We start from the raw sequence: 15,387 nt of genomic DNA, 5'->3' as shown, positions 1-15,387 counted from the left end.
GTTCAACAACTATAAAAAATAAAGAATTATGTAAAAAGTAAGTTAGAAGTTAAAGTATAGAGAAGGAATAAAATGTGCATAAATACATAAATATCAGTGTGTACTTACAATGTAAACAGCATTATAAAAATGGTTTAAAGAGCTTTGGGTACAGTGCAGTCAGTGAGATAACAGAGGTGGGCGGGGTGGCTAACTAGAGTGGTTGATCGGATGAACTGCCTGGGGAAGAAACACTTAAGATTGGGTGAAGTTTTTGTTTTAGTCACACAGACAACACTCAAGGTCAGGACTGAACCCAGGTCTCTTGTGCAAGAGGCAGCAGCTCTACTGGCTGTGCAGCTGCACGCTCTGGAACAATGGAATAAACGAACAAAGCACAGCCTGAGGTGAGAGTGCAGCAAACACGGACAGCTCTGGTGACTGAGGTGTATTTATTTTTATTAATTTTGCGATACAGCACAGAGTAGGCCCTCCCAGCCCTTCGAGGCAGGCCGGCCCAACAAACCCGAATCACAGGACAATTTACAATGACCAACTAACCTACCCAGTAAGTCTTTTGGACTATAGGAGGAAACCAGAGACCCTGGAGAAAACCCATGCATTCCACAAGGAGGATATACAGAGACTCTTTACCGAACAGCACTGGAATTGGACTCCCAGCTCCAGGACACCGCAAACTGTAATGGCATCGCGCTCTCCACTACACTACCATGGCACGTAACAATAGGCCATGTGACAGGAGTGGTGGAACTTGGGCTGAGAAAGCCAGGGAGTGAAAGTCGAATATGGGAGGAGGTTGAAAAGCAATTTGATGGAGAAGATGCAGTGAGGGAACTGAAGAGAGTTCCTTTGGAAATGATGGTAATTGATATCCTGAGATGCCGGCTTGCAGTAAGAGTGAAGAGTATTAATTAGGGCGCACAACTATAGAGTCACAAGTGTACCAAGTGCATTTTCTCAGTCATGGATGAAAGTAAAGTCAATGTTTCAGGTCGAGACCCTTTGATTCCTGAAATGCCGATGGTTTATTTCCTTCCGTAAATGCTGCCTGACCTGCTGAGTTCCTCCAGTGACGTTGCTCAAGATTGCAGTATCTGCAGAATCAGCTGCGCCTCAAAATTGTAGTAGAGATTGTGAGAGCAGATGCATACAAGACCTCGCTGGCAGAAGTGATCCACCGAAACGAATGATACTTGCATGTCAATGTTTCAGGGATGCCAAGTGTAGAGATCAGAGTGCAGGGATGGAGAAAATTCATAATTGGCTAAATTTATGGCTGTTTGTTAGTTAAATGATTGTGTAACTTCATAAGTAACTTGAATTGGTTCATTTCCTTTCTAAAAGGGAAGCAAAGAAGTGATACATACATGTATCATACAAACAAGAAGTAGATTGTATCACATGGTATAAATCTTGATATCTCCTTGTAAAGAGATAGTGCTGTTTAGTTGAGAGTTACTGCCTTCAGCAAAGGATGCTTTCTATATGGCTTTACTACCTCTGCCTAATTGTTGATGCAAGCATGAAGGAACTCATAGACACTAAGGTGGGCATTATGTCGACAAGGTTTATTTCAAATTCTTCGAAGCGCATTCAATGATCGCACACATCATGTGACACCATGCTTATTTATGTGTGCCACATAAATGGCAACAATGGAATCATTACCAGCACCGGTTTTCTGAGAAACATGGGGGCAGTGATTAAGGTCTGAATGTGTTGAACTGTGCATTAAGTCCGGGAGTTTGTATTGTACTTTATGTAAAGATGAAGTGACGTCTAAGAATTCATTGCAGACCAGGGGTGTTTCCCCTCTTGTGAATATCAGCTGTTGGAGGGCAGCTGAAACAACTCTAATTTACAATTGTGGTTAGAAGCAAAAAGACTGGAGTGGGACTAAAGATACTTGGTAAACCCCGATCATGCTAGTTCAAAAAGATATGAAGGATTAAAGCAGGGCTGACTGCTATAGAGGTAGAAAACAAATGTATAGCAGTTATAATGCAGAATGAAATTTTTTTTGTATTTAACAGCCAGAATGTATAAGTAAATTATGCTTGTCAAATTTCCTAGTTGAAATTTCGGTGTATGTTAGAAAAGGAAATACAAATCTCAGAAACAACTATTTTCAAAATATATCTTGATGGCAGGAACAACGACGGTAAATTGAAAATGCAGGACGGGCAAGTCTTGGTTATGGACACTAAAGATTCTGCAGATGCTAGAAATTCAGAGTAACACACACACACAATGCTGGAGGACCTCCGCAGGTCAGGTAGCATCTATGGAGAGGATTAAAGAGTTGACATTTTGGGCTGAAACCCCTCACCAGGACTGGAAAGGAAGGATGAAGAGGCCAGACTAACAAAGTGAGGGAAGGTTAAGGAGTACAAGCTGGAAGGTGATAGATGAAACCAGGTGAGGGGGTAGGTAGATAGGTGGGGTGCGGAGGATGAAATGGGTAGTTAGAAAAGGTAAGTGGCTAAACCAGAAGGGTTGTGATAGGAGAGGAGAGTGGACCATCAGAGAAAAGGAAGGAGGAGGGGCACCAGATGGAGGTGATGGGTAGGTGAGGAGAGGAGAAGGGTTAAGAGGGGAGCCAGAAGGGGAAATGAAAAATGAGAGTAGGGAGAGGGAGGAGAAATTACCGAAGTTGGAGAAATTGACATTCGTGCTGTCAGGTTGGAGGCTACCCAGATGGAATTTGAAGGTGTTATTCCTCCAGCCTAAGAGGAGACTCATCATGGCAATAGAGGAGGCCTTAGACCAGTGTGTCAGAATGGGAATAGGAAGTGGAAATAAAATGGTTGGACACCAGAAAATCCTCCTTGTTGTAGACAGAGCGAAGGCGCTGGCCAAAGCGGTCCCCCAGTCTATGCTGGGTCTCACCGATTATATAGTTGGTTATGGGCAGAAATTGGAGATTAAATGTCAATGGATGTTCTTGAGATTATATCCATCTGCCCATGATAATCCTCCACTCTTCCTCAACATGGACTGTACTTAGGCCGAAAAGTGCTGAAAGAGCATAGATGCAGTGGGACAAAGACCACATCGATGTTCGGTTTGTTGCCTCGTGTTCCACCCAGTTCTCTTTAGCTGGGGCTGGATTCAGTAAATCGGTCACTGGTCCATCTAGTATGTGTGCGGTGGGGAAAGGGAAATGCCCTGGCTATATTGCTGTCAGGGGTTAGTGGTAGTAAAAGTATAGAGCAATTGGAAGACAGGGCAATGAATGTGCAATGTCGGAAATGCATGATTTTGTGGGGAGACTGATCAAGATTTGGAGAGAATTACTGGCAAAGGGGACAAAAGAGCATGTTTTATTTGCCTTGAAAGGGCCACACAGTGGAGCAGCCAGACAGGCTGCTTCCTCCCAGCTCCAGTGATCCGGGTTCAATCCTGACCTTGAGTACTGAGGACATAGCAAGTCCTCTCTGTCACTACTTGGATCTCCCCCGAGTGCGGCAGTTTCCTTCAGCATCCTAAATGCACGCTGCTTGGTAGGTTGTCAGTTTAATCGTGCTTATAACAAAGTTTAGTGCAGTTTATTTATTTATTGAGCTACAGGCCCTTCCAGCCCTTCGAGCCAGGCCAACCAGCAATCCCCAGATTTAATCTTAACCTAATCAGGGGACTATCTACAATGACCAATTAACCTCCCAAACCAGTATGTCTTTGGACTGTGGGAGGAAACAAGAGCACTTGGAGGAAAGCCAGGTGGTCACGGGGAGAACGTACAAACTCCTTACAGGCAGCGGTGGAAATTGAACCCAGGTTGCAGGTACTGCAAAGCATTGTACTGACCACTATGTTACCACACCACCCACCGCATGTTTAGGTTGTTAACGTTAGGTTACTTGTGCTAAATTAATTGAGTGCTGCTGATTGCTCACAATGTGTGGGTGAGTGATAGAATCGTGGGCGGAGGGAGGGAGTTGTCGATGGCACTACGAAGAGAACAAAATGGGATGAGTGCTCATTGAGGTGTGACAGGAGTCCTTGACAAGGATAGTTTGGACCCAAAAGCTGGGGTATCCGAAGCAAGGTTCAAGACACGGTAGCAAACTGGATCTGAGCACAAAACAAACGCTAGATGATATCACTAGTAGTTCGGGTGTTCCTTTAATACTTGATACTTGGCACCCAAAACAGTTAGCAGAACCGTCTTAAACTCTTAAAGGGGCCACGCCAGCTATCTGTATTCTGGGGAGTTAGAGCTTCTAAATCCCAGAAGGTGGCGTGATTGGAAGCATCTCGTAACACGGGGCTTGACAATCAATATGGGCTCACTGGGCCAAAGCAGCTTGCTTCTGCACTGCGCCTCTCTGTGGCTCCGCGACTAACTCCAAAGTCAGCACTGCGGGAGAACCACGTTGGCTTGTGGTCCCTCCACCCAGCACAACACTGTCCCATTTCCCCACGAAGCTTTCAAAGGAGGGTTGCAACAAATGTCTGGTCCAGTTTATCAAATTATACAAAACAAGCCATAACTGCTCAATTTTTGAGAAATCAATATTTAACTATATAATGCTTAAAAACAGAAATGTACTTCAATCTCCAGATGGAAATGCTAGGTGTAGGTTTCTGAGTTTATCCATTTCATACTTCACAACTTGTAACTTGTATTTCTCCACAGTAAAGATATCCATAGATTAAGAATACACTGCAGATACTCTGGGCCCAGTGTATTGATAGGCCTATCTTGTTGGAAGTCATGCACCCCTTGGCTGGGTGAGAGGAGAGGGACTGTGGCTAATTTCTAGGTAGCGGCAGACTGAGTGAGGTTTAAAGGCTGGTAGAGAAGCAGCCTTCAAACAGCGAAGTCGTAGTGAAAGAGGAAGTTGTTCTGGGGGTGAAATTGCTCAGTTTTTTTTCTTTTGCAAATACTGTGCCTTTGGTGGCATAGAAAAAGAAAGAAGTCATTCAAACCATGTTTGTTCTGCACTGCCAGGAATGTAATCTGTAGGCAATAATGGTTGATTCTACCTGAATAATCACAGAAATTGTGCAAATGTGGAGGAGAATGTGATGGGAAAATGAAATATAATGGGATTAGTGTTGATTTTTTATGGCCCATTTTCATGCCAATTATTCCTTTGTATCTATGCCTTTGACAATAACCTTGAATTTGGGTTAGTGTAAATGAGTGTTTGATAATCAGTGCTGTTTTTGTAGGCTAAACAACCTGTTTCTATGCTATATTTATCTATCCTGTTCCTGTCTTGATTCCATTTGACCTTCTTCACCCCAACAACAGCTCAGTCTATAGTCTCTGACACTGAAAGTCCTGATTCAGCAGGTGAACAGAATAGGGTGTGGGATTATTTTTGATTTTACCTCCCTTTCAGTAAGAGTGGCATGGAATGAGACAGTGCAGTCTATGACACAAAGACAGATCCAGAAAGGAAAGGGAAGGTTCCATGCAACTGATGTATTCACTCCAGGAAGAAGTAGTTTCATTAGGGGAAGACATGTTGAAACAATGGGTCTACATAAAGAGTCCTACCTGGAGATCTTGGACAGGGGGTTGAAGCAGGCAGTGATGAGCTGGGGCTTGAAGCTGCAGAGGGAAGATCTCCCAAGGAAATGAGATTGACCTGGGAGACAATGGACTCATTTCATTTCAAGTCAAGTCAAGTCAAGTCATTTTTTATTGTCATTTCGACCATAACTGCTGGTACAGGTCACAATAAAAACGAGACAACGTTTTTCAGGACCACGGTGCTACATGAAACAATACAAAAACTACACTGAACTACGTAAAAACAACACAAAAACTACATTAGACTACAGACCTACTCAGGACTGCATAAAGTGCACAAAACAGTGCAGGCATTACAATAAATAATAAACAAGACAATAGGCACAGTAGAGGGCAGTAAGTTGGTGTCAGTCCAGACTCTGGGTATTGAGGAGTCTGATAGCTTGGGGGAAGAAACTGTTACATAGTCTGGTCGTGAGACCCCGAATGCTTCAGAGCCTTTTCCCAGACAGCAGGAGGGAGAAGGGATTGTATGAGGGGTACATAGGGTCCTTCATAATGCTGTTTGCTTTGCGGATGCAGCATGTGGTGTAAATGTCTGTAATGGCGGGAAGAGAGACCCTGATGATCTTCTCAGCTGACCTCACTATCTGCTGCAGGGGCTTGCGATCCGAGATGGTGCAATTTCCGAACCAGGCAGTGATGCAGCTGCTCAGGATGCTCTTAATACAACCCCTGTAGAATGTGATGAGGATGGGGGGTGGGAGATGGACTTTCCTCAGCCTTCGCAGGAAGTGGAGATGCTGCTGGGCTTTCTTTGCTCTGGAGCTGGTGTTGAGGGACCAGGTGAGGTTCTCCGCCAGGTGAACACCAAACAATTTGGTGCTTTTAACGATCTCTACTGAGGAGACATCGATGTTCAGCGGGGAGTGGTCGCTCTGTGCCCTCCTGAAGTCAACAACCATCTCTTTTGTTTTGTTCACATTCAGAGACAGGTTGTTGTTGGCTCTGCACCAGTCTGTTAGCCGCTGCACCTCCTCTCTGTAAGCTGACTCATTGTTCTTGCTAATAATACCCACCACGGTTGTGTCATTGGTAAACTTGATGATGTGGTTTGAGCTGTGTGTTGCAGCACAGTCGTGGGTCAGCGGAGTGAACAGCAGTGGACTGAGCACACAGCTATGGGGGGGGGGGGGGCCTGTGTTCAGTGTGATGGTGTTGGAGATGCTGCCTCCGATCCGGACTGACTGAGGTCTCCCAGTCAGGAAGTCTAGTTTCCAGTTGCAGAGGGAGGTGTTCAGGCCCAGTGGGCTCAGCTTTCCAGTCAATTTCTGAGGGATGATTGTGTTGAATGCTGAACTAAAGTCTATGGATAGCATCCAAACGTATGTGTCTTTTTTGTCCCAGTAGGTTAGGACCATGTGGAGGGTGATGGCAATGGCATCATCTGTTGAACGGTTGGGACAGTACGCAAACTACAGGGGGTCCGGTGAGGGGGGGCAGCAGCGTCTTGATGTGCCTCATGACGAGCGTCTCGAAACACTTCATGATGATGGATTTGAGTGCAACGGGACGGTAGTCATTCAGGCAGGACACTGGAGACTTCTTCAGCATGAGGACGATGGTGGTGGCCTTGAAGCACGTTGGAACGGTGGCGCTTCTCAGGGAGATGTTGAAGATGTCAGTGAGAACATCTGCTAGCTGGTCTGCACATCCTCTAAGCACTCTGCCAGGAATATTGTCTGGTCCAGTAGCCTTCTGTGCGTTGACCCTGCACAGGGTTCTCCTCACATCGGCCACGGTGAGACACAGCACCTGGTCATTTGGAGGAGGAATGAACTTCCTCGCCGCCACATCATTTTCTGCCTCAAAACGAGTGTAGAATTTGTTCAGCGCATCTGGGAGGGAGGCATCACCTGCACAATCAGGTGATGTTGTCCTGTAGTTGGTAATGTCCTGGATGCCCTTCCACATGTGCCGCGTGTCACTACTGTCCTGGAAGTTGCTGTGGATTCGCTGGGCATGAGCACGCTTTGCCTCTCTGATAGCCCGGGACAGTTTGGCCCTTGCTGTTAATAGGGCTGCCTCGTCGCCTGCTCTGAAGGCGGATCCTCAGCAGCGCACGCACCTCCGCGGTCATCCTTGGCTTCTGGATAACGTGTGTAGTGATGGTCTTGGACACAGTGATGTCATTGACGTACTTGTTGATGTAGCTGGTCACTGATGCTGTGTACTCCTCTAAGTTGGTAGAGTCGCCATCGGTTGCAGCCTCCCTGAACATGTGCCAGTCAGTGTGCTCAAAGCAGTCTTGAAGAGCGGAGATGGCTCCTGCTGGCCAGGTTTTCACCTGCTTCTGAACTGGTCTGGAGCGCCTGATGAGCGGTCTGTATGCTGGGACTAGCATCTGAGATGGTGGGATCATGGCACATTAGGAGGCAGCTGTGTTGACAGCTGAGGTTTTTGTTTTTGCAAAACAGAAATCAGTTCACCAGACCACAAGGGCACCACCTTGTTGATGGGTTTTATGATAATATCAGGCATCTTGTCTCTCCATACCAAAGGTCTACAACCTGAAACACTAATTGTTTCTCATTCCAAAGATGCTGCCCGATCCACAGGGCTATTTTCATTGACTATATATAATTTTCCCAAAATGCATCATTAAATTTCAATGCAAGGCCACGCTCCAGCATTTCCATTGTTACAATATGGGCCAGGAAAAGGTTGCATAGACTAAGAAAACTACAGCTCGAGCAGCTGGCAATGGTAGCGCTCCTGTCATTCTGCACACACTTTCTGCATAACTTACTTTATCCGTGCAATGTCATACTTGCACTTTGAAAAGTAATGTCAGATGCTACTGAGTTTGATGCCCAAAGGACAAACATCCACGGCATGTCTGCTTTCAAGTGAGCAATAAAGATCAGGACAGTATGCAATGCCTAATTTTAAAAGACTCCCTAATCCCAAAACTATTAACACTGGAGAATATCAGCAAAAGATTTTAATAAGAGAAATAGTCAAAAGACTAAGGACAAAAGAAAATTTCTAACACTACGTTGATGATAAAAAGAAATCCACCTTTGTGACAACTGGCCTAGCGGGGTTGTTGGTCCTAGTGCATCAAGACAGTTCCCAGAGTAGCCACAGCCAGATCAGCAGCATGTTGCTTCCTTTTAGCTGGCCGGACAGTAACAGATCACGTTAGATGTCTATCAGCAACTCTAGCTCTGGGGGGCCCAGCTGATAATGGTAACATATTGAGCTGATGAGCTGAAGTCTGAGGTAGCAAGCTGTGGGCTAAGACTGAGAGACAATAGTGAACAATGACTGAGAAGTAGACTTCCTGAGAAAAGATAGGACTTCCAAGTTTCCCAGTGCCAGCCAAAGTCTCCAAAGACTGAAGTACAACAGGTTGTGTGTCTGCTGCAATACAAGTCATACAACAGCCGTCAAAACACCAGAACGGCACAAACCCAGATTATTAACTCCCATGTGGGAATAATATGTTTCCCAATATGCTTCTGATTTTAAGATTTCTAATATTTTAGGATTAATCTATTTCCAAGCAACATTAGACAGGACTCCATTTGAAGCGACCTTAGGTGACACCAAGACTTGAAGATTTTAGATACTTTGCCTGTGCCTCTTTCATCAACTACTGCTTGTGGAAGTCCACGCATTGAGATGCTTACCACATCCAGGGCAGAATGATGGACTCTTGATGCCTGAAGTCCTGAATGAGAGAGGAGGTGGACCTCCATGTCAACTATTGCACACTGTCTGGCAGGCCAGACGTTGCACTTTGACATCACAGGCAGTAGGCTTCACTTGTTGGCTCCCCCAACACCCTGGTAGTACTCATGTGCATCTCCCCCTCCAGAAAGTTGGCTCACCAGCCTCCACATCCTTCTGGCCTAACTAACCTGGCGTTCCATTTGTGTCTCCACACGTGAACTATATCCCTCTAGTTAGTTCTGTTGACCATGATGAGCTGTTAACACGTGCATTAGAAGACGGTGTGATCCTCCTCCTCTTCCTCCATTCTCTCTGCACAGTGGAGGTGACAAACCAGTGACTCTGAGTGATAGAGGCGAAAAGGAAATGTGAGTACACTGCTCTGAACTGTTAGTCAGAGTGACAAGCATAAACTGAGGTGCGGAAAGCCATCTATCGCTGTGAGTACCATGGTTAATGTTCAGTGAATATTTGCATACCTGATCTTCCAATTTAGCAAAGGTTCTGACCTTTATCAGTGAATGGTCTCTGTAATTGGGAGGGTTCTTTTCTTTTTCACTTTACTGCAGAGGCTGGAAATCCAGGCAAACAGCTTTGCCAAAGCGATAGATTGCTTTTCAGACCTCAGTTTATGCTGGAACCAGGTCAGGCAGCATCTATGGAAATGAATAAAGAGTCGATGCTTCAAGCTGAGACCCTTCATCGGGACTGGAAAGGAAATGGGAAGAAAACAGAATGGGGGGGGGTGTTGGGGAGAGTGGATGGAGTACAAATTAGAAGGTGATAGGTGAAGCCAGGTGGGTGGGAGAGGAGATATGAAGTGAGAAGCTAGGAAGTGATAGGTGGAAAACATAAAGGGTGGGAGAAGAGGGAATCTGATAGGGCAGGAGAGTGGACCATGGGAGAAAGGGGAGGAGAAGGGGCACCATGGAGAGATGATAGGCAGGTGAGGAGAAGAGGTAAGAGGGGAACCAGAGTGGAGAATTGAAGAAGAGGAGATGTGGGGGGGGGGGGGGGGATTATTGGAAGCTGGAGAAATTGATGCTTATGCCTTTAGGTTGGTGGTGACCCAGATGAAATATGATATGAGGTGTTACTCCTCAAACTTGAGAGTGGCGTCATGACATGTCAGAATGGGAAAGGTGATTGAAATTAAGATGGTTGGCCACCCGGAAATCCTGATCTTTGTGGATAGAATGAAGGTTCTCAACAGTGGTCACCCAATCTATGCCGGGTCTCAGCAGTGTAGAGGAAGCCACGTTGGCAGCAGTGCATACAGTAGAGAACCACAACAAATTCACAGGTGAAGTGTTGTCTCATTTGGAAGGACTGTTTGGAGCCCTGAGTGGAGGAGAGGGAAGAGGTGAATGGGCAGGTGTAGCACTTCTTCAGCTTGCAAGGGTGCTAGGAGGGACGAACAGACAAGGGAATCATGGAACACATACAAAATGCTGGTGGAACGCAGCAGACCAGGCAGCATCTATAGGAAGAAGTACAGTCGACGTTTCGGGCCGAGACCCTTCGTCAAGGCTGAGACCTCATGTAAGGGAATCATGGAGGAGTGATCCCTGTGAAAAGCAGGGAGTGGGGTTGGGGGTGGTGGTTAAGGATGTGTTTGGTAGTAGGATCCTGTTGAAGACAGTGGAAGTTGTGGAGAATGAACTTTCTTCCAGCATTTTGTATGTGCTACTGGAATGGACACAGCACTCTGATCTAAAATGTGTGTAATTGGAAGGGTTGTGTGTGTGTACGTACATTGCTGTGAAGGCATGAGCCATTGAGGAGGCTTTTTGGGTAGATGGTACAACAGGGACCACAGTGTGGTCTCTGTGAGGTATGGGTGAGGTGGGAGAGTTGCAGCAGATCACGTTCATCTGCAGTGTGAAATCCAGCAACATGCCAGAGCACTTCCCGTTGCCTTGTGTTCCCTGGCTGTAGCACCGCTCCGGTTTATGAGGTAACTCACTCCTGAAAGTTGTTCATGATGCCAATTCCAACATTTCCACCATTCCATTTCTGAGTATCTTCCTGGCAGAGGACACGGAGGACATAAGAACAAAAGAAATAAGAGCAGGAGTCGGCCATCTGGCCCATTGGCCCTGCTCCATCATTCAATAAGATCATGGCTGATCTGTCCATGGACTCAGTTCCACTTACATACATTCTCCCCATAACCCTTAATTCCCCTGCAATGCAAAAATTTACCTAATCGTGCTTTCAATATATTTCATGAGTAGCCTCTACTGCTTCCCTAGGTGGAGTATTCCATGGATTCACTACTCACTGGGAAAAGTAGTTTCACCTCATCTCCATCCGAAATCTCTAGGCCAAATCTTGAGGCTATGTCCCCTAGTTCCGGTCTCACTTCTCTCCTCTGTTTTGTCTCATCCACAAGAATATAGTGGTGTGTATCAGAGAAACGGAACAGCCCAAACTCTCCCCTGTGCTACCTCTCTTTCGGCCATTTCAATTCGAAGTGCAGCTAAGTTCAAAGTTATTATCAAAGTACATACTGTATATGTCATCATATACAACCTTGAGGTTCATTTTCTAGTGGGCATTCACAGAAAATACAAAGAAATGCAACAGAGTCAATGAAAAAGGTAGAGGTTAGCACAACACTTAACAGCACAGGTGACTGGAATTAAATTCCCGCCGCTGACAGACAGACAGCCATACTTTATTGATCCTGAGGGAAATTGGGTTTTGTTACAGCTGCACCAACCAAGAATAGTGAAGAAATATAGCAATATAAAACCATAAATAATTAAATAATAATAAGTTAATCAGTTGTCTGTGAGGAGTTTGCACGTTCTCCCTGTAGCCGCATGGGTTTCTGCCGGGGTGCTCTGGTTTTTACTCCCAGTCCAAAGAATGCCAGTTGGTAAGTTAATTGGTCATTGAAAATTGTCCTGTGATAAAGCTTGGATTAAATCAGGGATTGCGGAGTGTTGCGGCTCGATGGGCCAGAAGGTACTAAACCTCAGTAAATAAATAAACCACACACAGAGATGGACAAACAGCCAATGTGCAAAACCAACAAAGACAATAAATCATGCAAGCTCAAAAAGCAAAAATAAATAAGTAATAAATAAGTATTGAAAACATTGAGTTGTAGAGTCCTTGAAAGTGAGTCCATAAGTTGTGGAATCAGTTCAGTATTGGTGTGAGTGAAGTTACCCACTCGGGGTCAGGAGCCTAATGGCCAAAGGGTAATGGTTCCCGTTCCTGAATCTGGTGGTGTGAGAAATAACTGTAAGAGGTATATCAAACCATGTTGCAATGTAGAAGGGAGCATCCTGTTACCCTGACTTTCACTGCAACAGGAACGAGGAGGTATTACTGGGACCTGCACATTTCAGCCTTTAAGATGGTATCGCACATACAAAACTTTGCACAAATGTTTGCTTGCAGCTCATGATCAAATCAATTCGGTTGCACTGGCATCACCACATGTGGGTTAACCAAGCTGCAAACACCTAGTAGTTTCAATTTAACTGTAATCTAATGACTAGCCAATGGTTTATCCGGGTCAACAGAGGCTTGAGGCTTTGCAGAGGAGCATGGTAAGACTTACAAAGTGACAAGTCAAGCTGTGTGCTTCTTCCAGATAATAGCAACTCACCATAATGCTCCCATTAGCCCAGCAGTGCCAGAGGTTCCTCAGACGCCCCAGCTAGCAGGGGTTTTGAGTCAGGTTAACGCTTTCAGTGTTGACATCAGGGAATAATCTCAAACCTCACCCGTAGAACTAAGAGTTTTGCAATTCAGAGATTGCTTGACAGCACCAGCAACTTTGAAATATAGAGAGGTACAGCACAAAAACAGGCCATTTGGACAATAACATCAGAATAACATTGGCCAGAAGGTACTAAATCTCAGTAAATAAATAAACCACACACAGAGATGGACAAACAACCAATGTGCAAAACCAACAAAGACAATAAATCATGCAAGCACAAAAAGCAAAAATAAACATTGAGAATAACACCAGCAAGTTTGCTGATGATACTAAGCTGGGTGGCAGTGTGACATGTGATGAGGATGTTAGGAGAATTCAGGGTGACTTGGATAGGCTGGGTGAGTGGGCAGGTACTTGGCAGATGACCTTTAATGTGAATAAGTGTGATGTTATCCACTTTGGGAGTAAAAACAGGAAGGCAGATTATCTGAACGGTGTAAAGTTAGGTAAGGGAGAAATACAAAGAGATCTAGGAGTCCTTGTTCATCAGTCACTGAAGGTGAATGAGCAAGTGCAGCAGGCAGTGAAGAAGGCTAATGGAATGTTGGCCTTTATTACAAAGGGAATTGAGTACAAGAGCAAGGAAATCCTCTTGCATTTGTACAGGGCCCTGGTGAGACCACACCTGGAGTATTGAGTACAGTTTTGGTCTCCAGGGTTAAGGAAGGACATCCTGGCTGTAGAGGAAGTGCAGCGTAGATTCACAAGGTTAATTCCTGGGATGTCCGGACTGTCTTACGCAGAGAGGTTAGAGAGACTGGGCTTGTACATGCTGAAATTAAGGAGATTGAGAGGGGATCTGATTGCAACATATAAGATTATTAAGGGATTGGACAAGATAGAGGCAGGAAATATGTTCCAGATGCTGGGAGAGTCCAGTACCAGAGGGCATGGTTTGTGAATAAGGGGTAGGTCATTTAGGACAGAGTTAAGGAAAAACTTCTTCTCCCAGAGAGTTGTGGGGGTCTGGAATGCACTGCCTCGGAAGGCAGTGAAGGCCAATTCTCTGGATGCTTTCAAGAAGGAGCTAGATAGGTATCTTATGGATAGGGGAATCAAGGGATATGGGGACAAGGCAGGAACAGGGTATTGATAGTAGATGATCAGCCATGATCTCAAAATGGCGGTGCAGGTTCAAAGGGCTGAAAGGTCTACTTCTGCACCTATTGTCTATTGTCAACTGCCCATGCCAACCATCAATTATCCATAGCCCTATCATCTCCAGTTCTGCCCATATTCTAAACTTACCTACACACTAAAGGCTATTAATATGGCTAATTAAGCTACAGTCCTCGTGTTTTTTTGAGTGTGGGGAAAATGCAGCACCTGGAGGAACCACACTGTCCCACAGGGAATATGTGCAAACTCCCCACAGACAACGTCCGAGGTCAGGATAGAACCAGTCTCTAGTACTCTGAGTCAGTAGCTCTACCAGCTGTGCAGTCTGCACTCTGATCACTGTGCTCCTTAAACTGCCCTTCAAACCTTCCTGTTCAAAGCTAAAGCTCTAGTTCCTGGTCAACCTTCAATACAAGTTTCATTCCACTTCTCTACAGCTCATTTCAGCACGAGGTTCCCGTCTTTTAAACCTCGGCTCAATGGCAAGGAGAGGTATTGCCTCTTAAGATCCTGTTCAATGAGTCAGAACTCCCACAGCAGACACAATGCCACTTGAGAGCAAATTCAAAGAAAGCAATACAGACTCTGCTGCTCTTCAGCAGTCTGGAGTTTCAGCCGCTTTACGTATATGGTAAAGTCAAAAGGGAGACTAGTGAGACTAGCAGCTGGTGCAGAAAGTTGAAAGATCTTGCTCCACATTTCGTTTGTCACACTTCTGATAGTTTTACATGGTAACTAGCAAGTTCCTACCTCAGTAGGGTGCACTGACAAAGGGGTAGTCTTTGTGTTCCTGCTAGTCTCTCTCCTGTGTTCATACTCCCCTCCTACCACCTCGCTCCAAATGCCTCTCTATATACGTTTTCTTTCTTTGTCTACTTCCATCTAACACTAATGTGCCACCATATCCCAGTTCCATCTCCATTTCCTTCCTCTATCCGGCTCTGCCTGCCTGTCATCTTACATCTCTTCTCAGTCCTCCGACCCCCTCAGACTCTTGTCTCACTACTGCTCTTCCACTCCTTGTACAGCCATCTTGTTTCTCCATTGTCAGTCCTGATACAGAGTTTTGACTAAAAACACTGACAATTCTCTTCCCCGTCACAGATGCTGCTCGGCCCACTGAGTTCCTCCAGCAGTTTGTTTGTTACTCCAGCTTCCAGCATCTTAGACCATAAGACATAGGAGCAGAATTAGGCCATTCAGCCCATCGAGTCTGCTCTGCTGTTCCATCATGGCTAATCCTGGATCCCACTAAACCCCATACACCTGCCTTCTCGTCATGACTTTTGATGCCCTGACCAAT

At 45.4% G+C, this 15,387-nt stretch overlaps 1 protein-coding gene across 5 annotated transcripts in view; it reads left to right on the top strand.

The window, feature by feature from the left end:
* LOC140731027 (alpha-(1,3)-fucosyltransferase 7) overlaps positions 1–15,387 on the top strand; it is a 64,685-nt gene that overhangs the window by 26,950 nt on the left and 22,348 nt on the right. The window contains exon 3 of one of the 5 annotated variants that reach the window (XM_073052210.1): positions 9,544–9,591. The exons of 3 other annotated variants lie outside the window; for them this stretch is intronic. The gene's annotated coding sequence lies outside the window, so the exon portion shown is untranslated. Of the gene's footprint in view, positions 1–1,434; positions 1,547–9,543; positions 9,592–15,387 lie in introns of those variants that run through there. One more of the 5 variants, XM_073052211.1, reaches the window with a different exon arrangement.

Source organism: Hemitrygon akajei, chromosome 7 (assembly GCF_048418815.1).
Source record: "Hemitrygon akajei chromosome 7, sHemAka1.3, whole genome shotgun sequence".
NCBI lineage: Eukaryota > Metazoa > Chordata > Chondrichthyes > Myliobatiformes > Dasyatidae > Hemitrygon > Hemitrygon akajei.
This window is presented reverse-complemented; position numbering and strand designations above follow the sequence as displayed.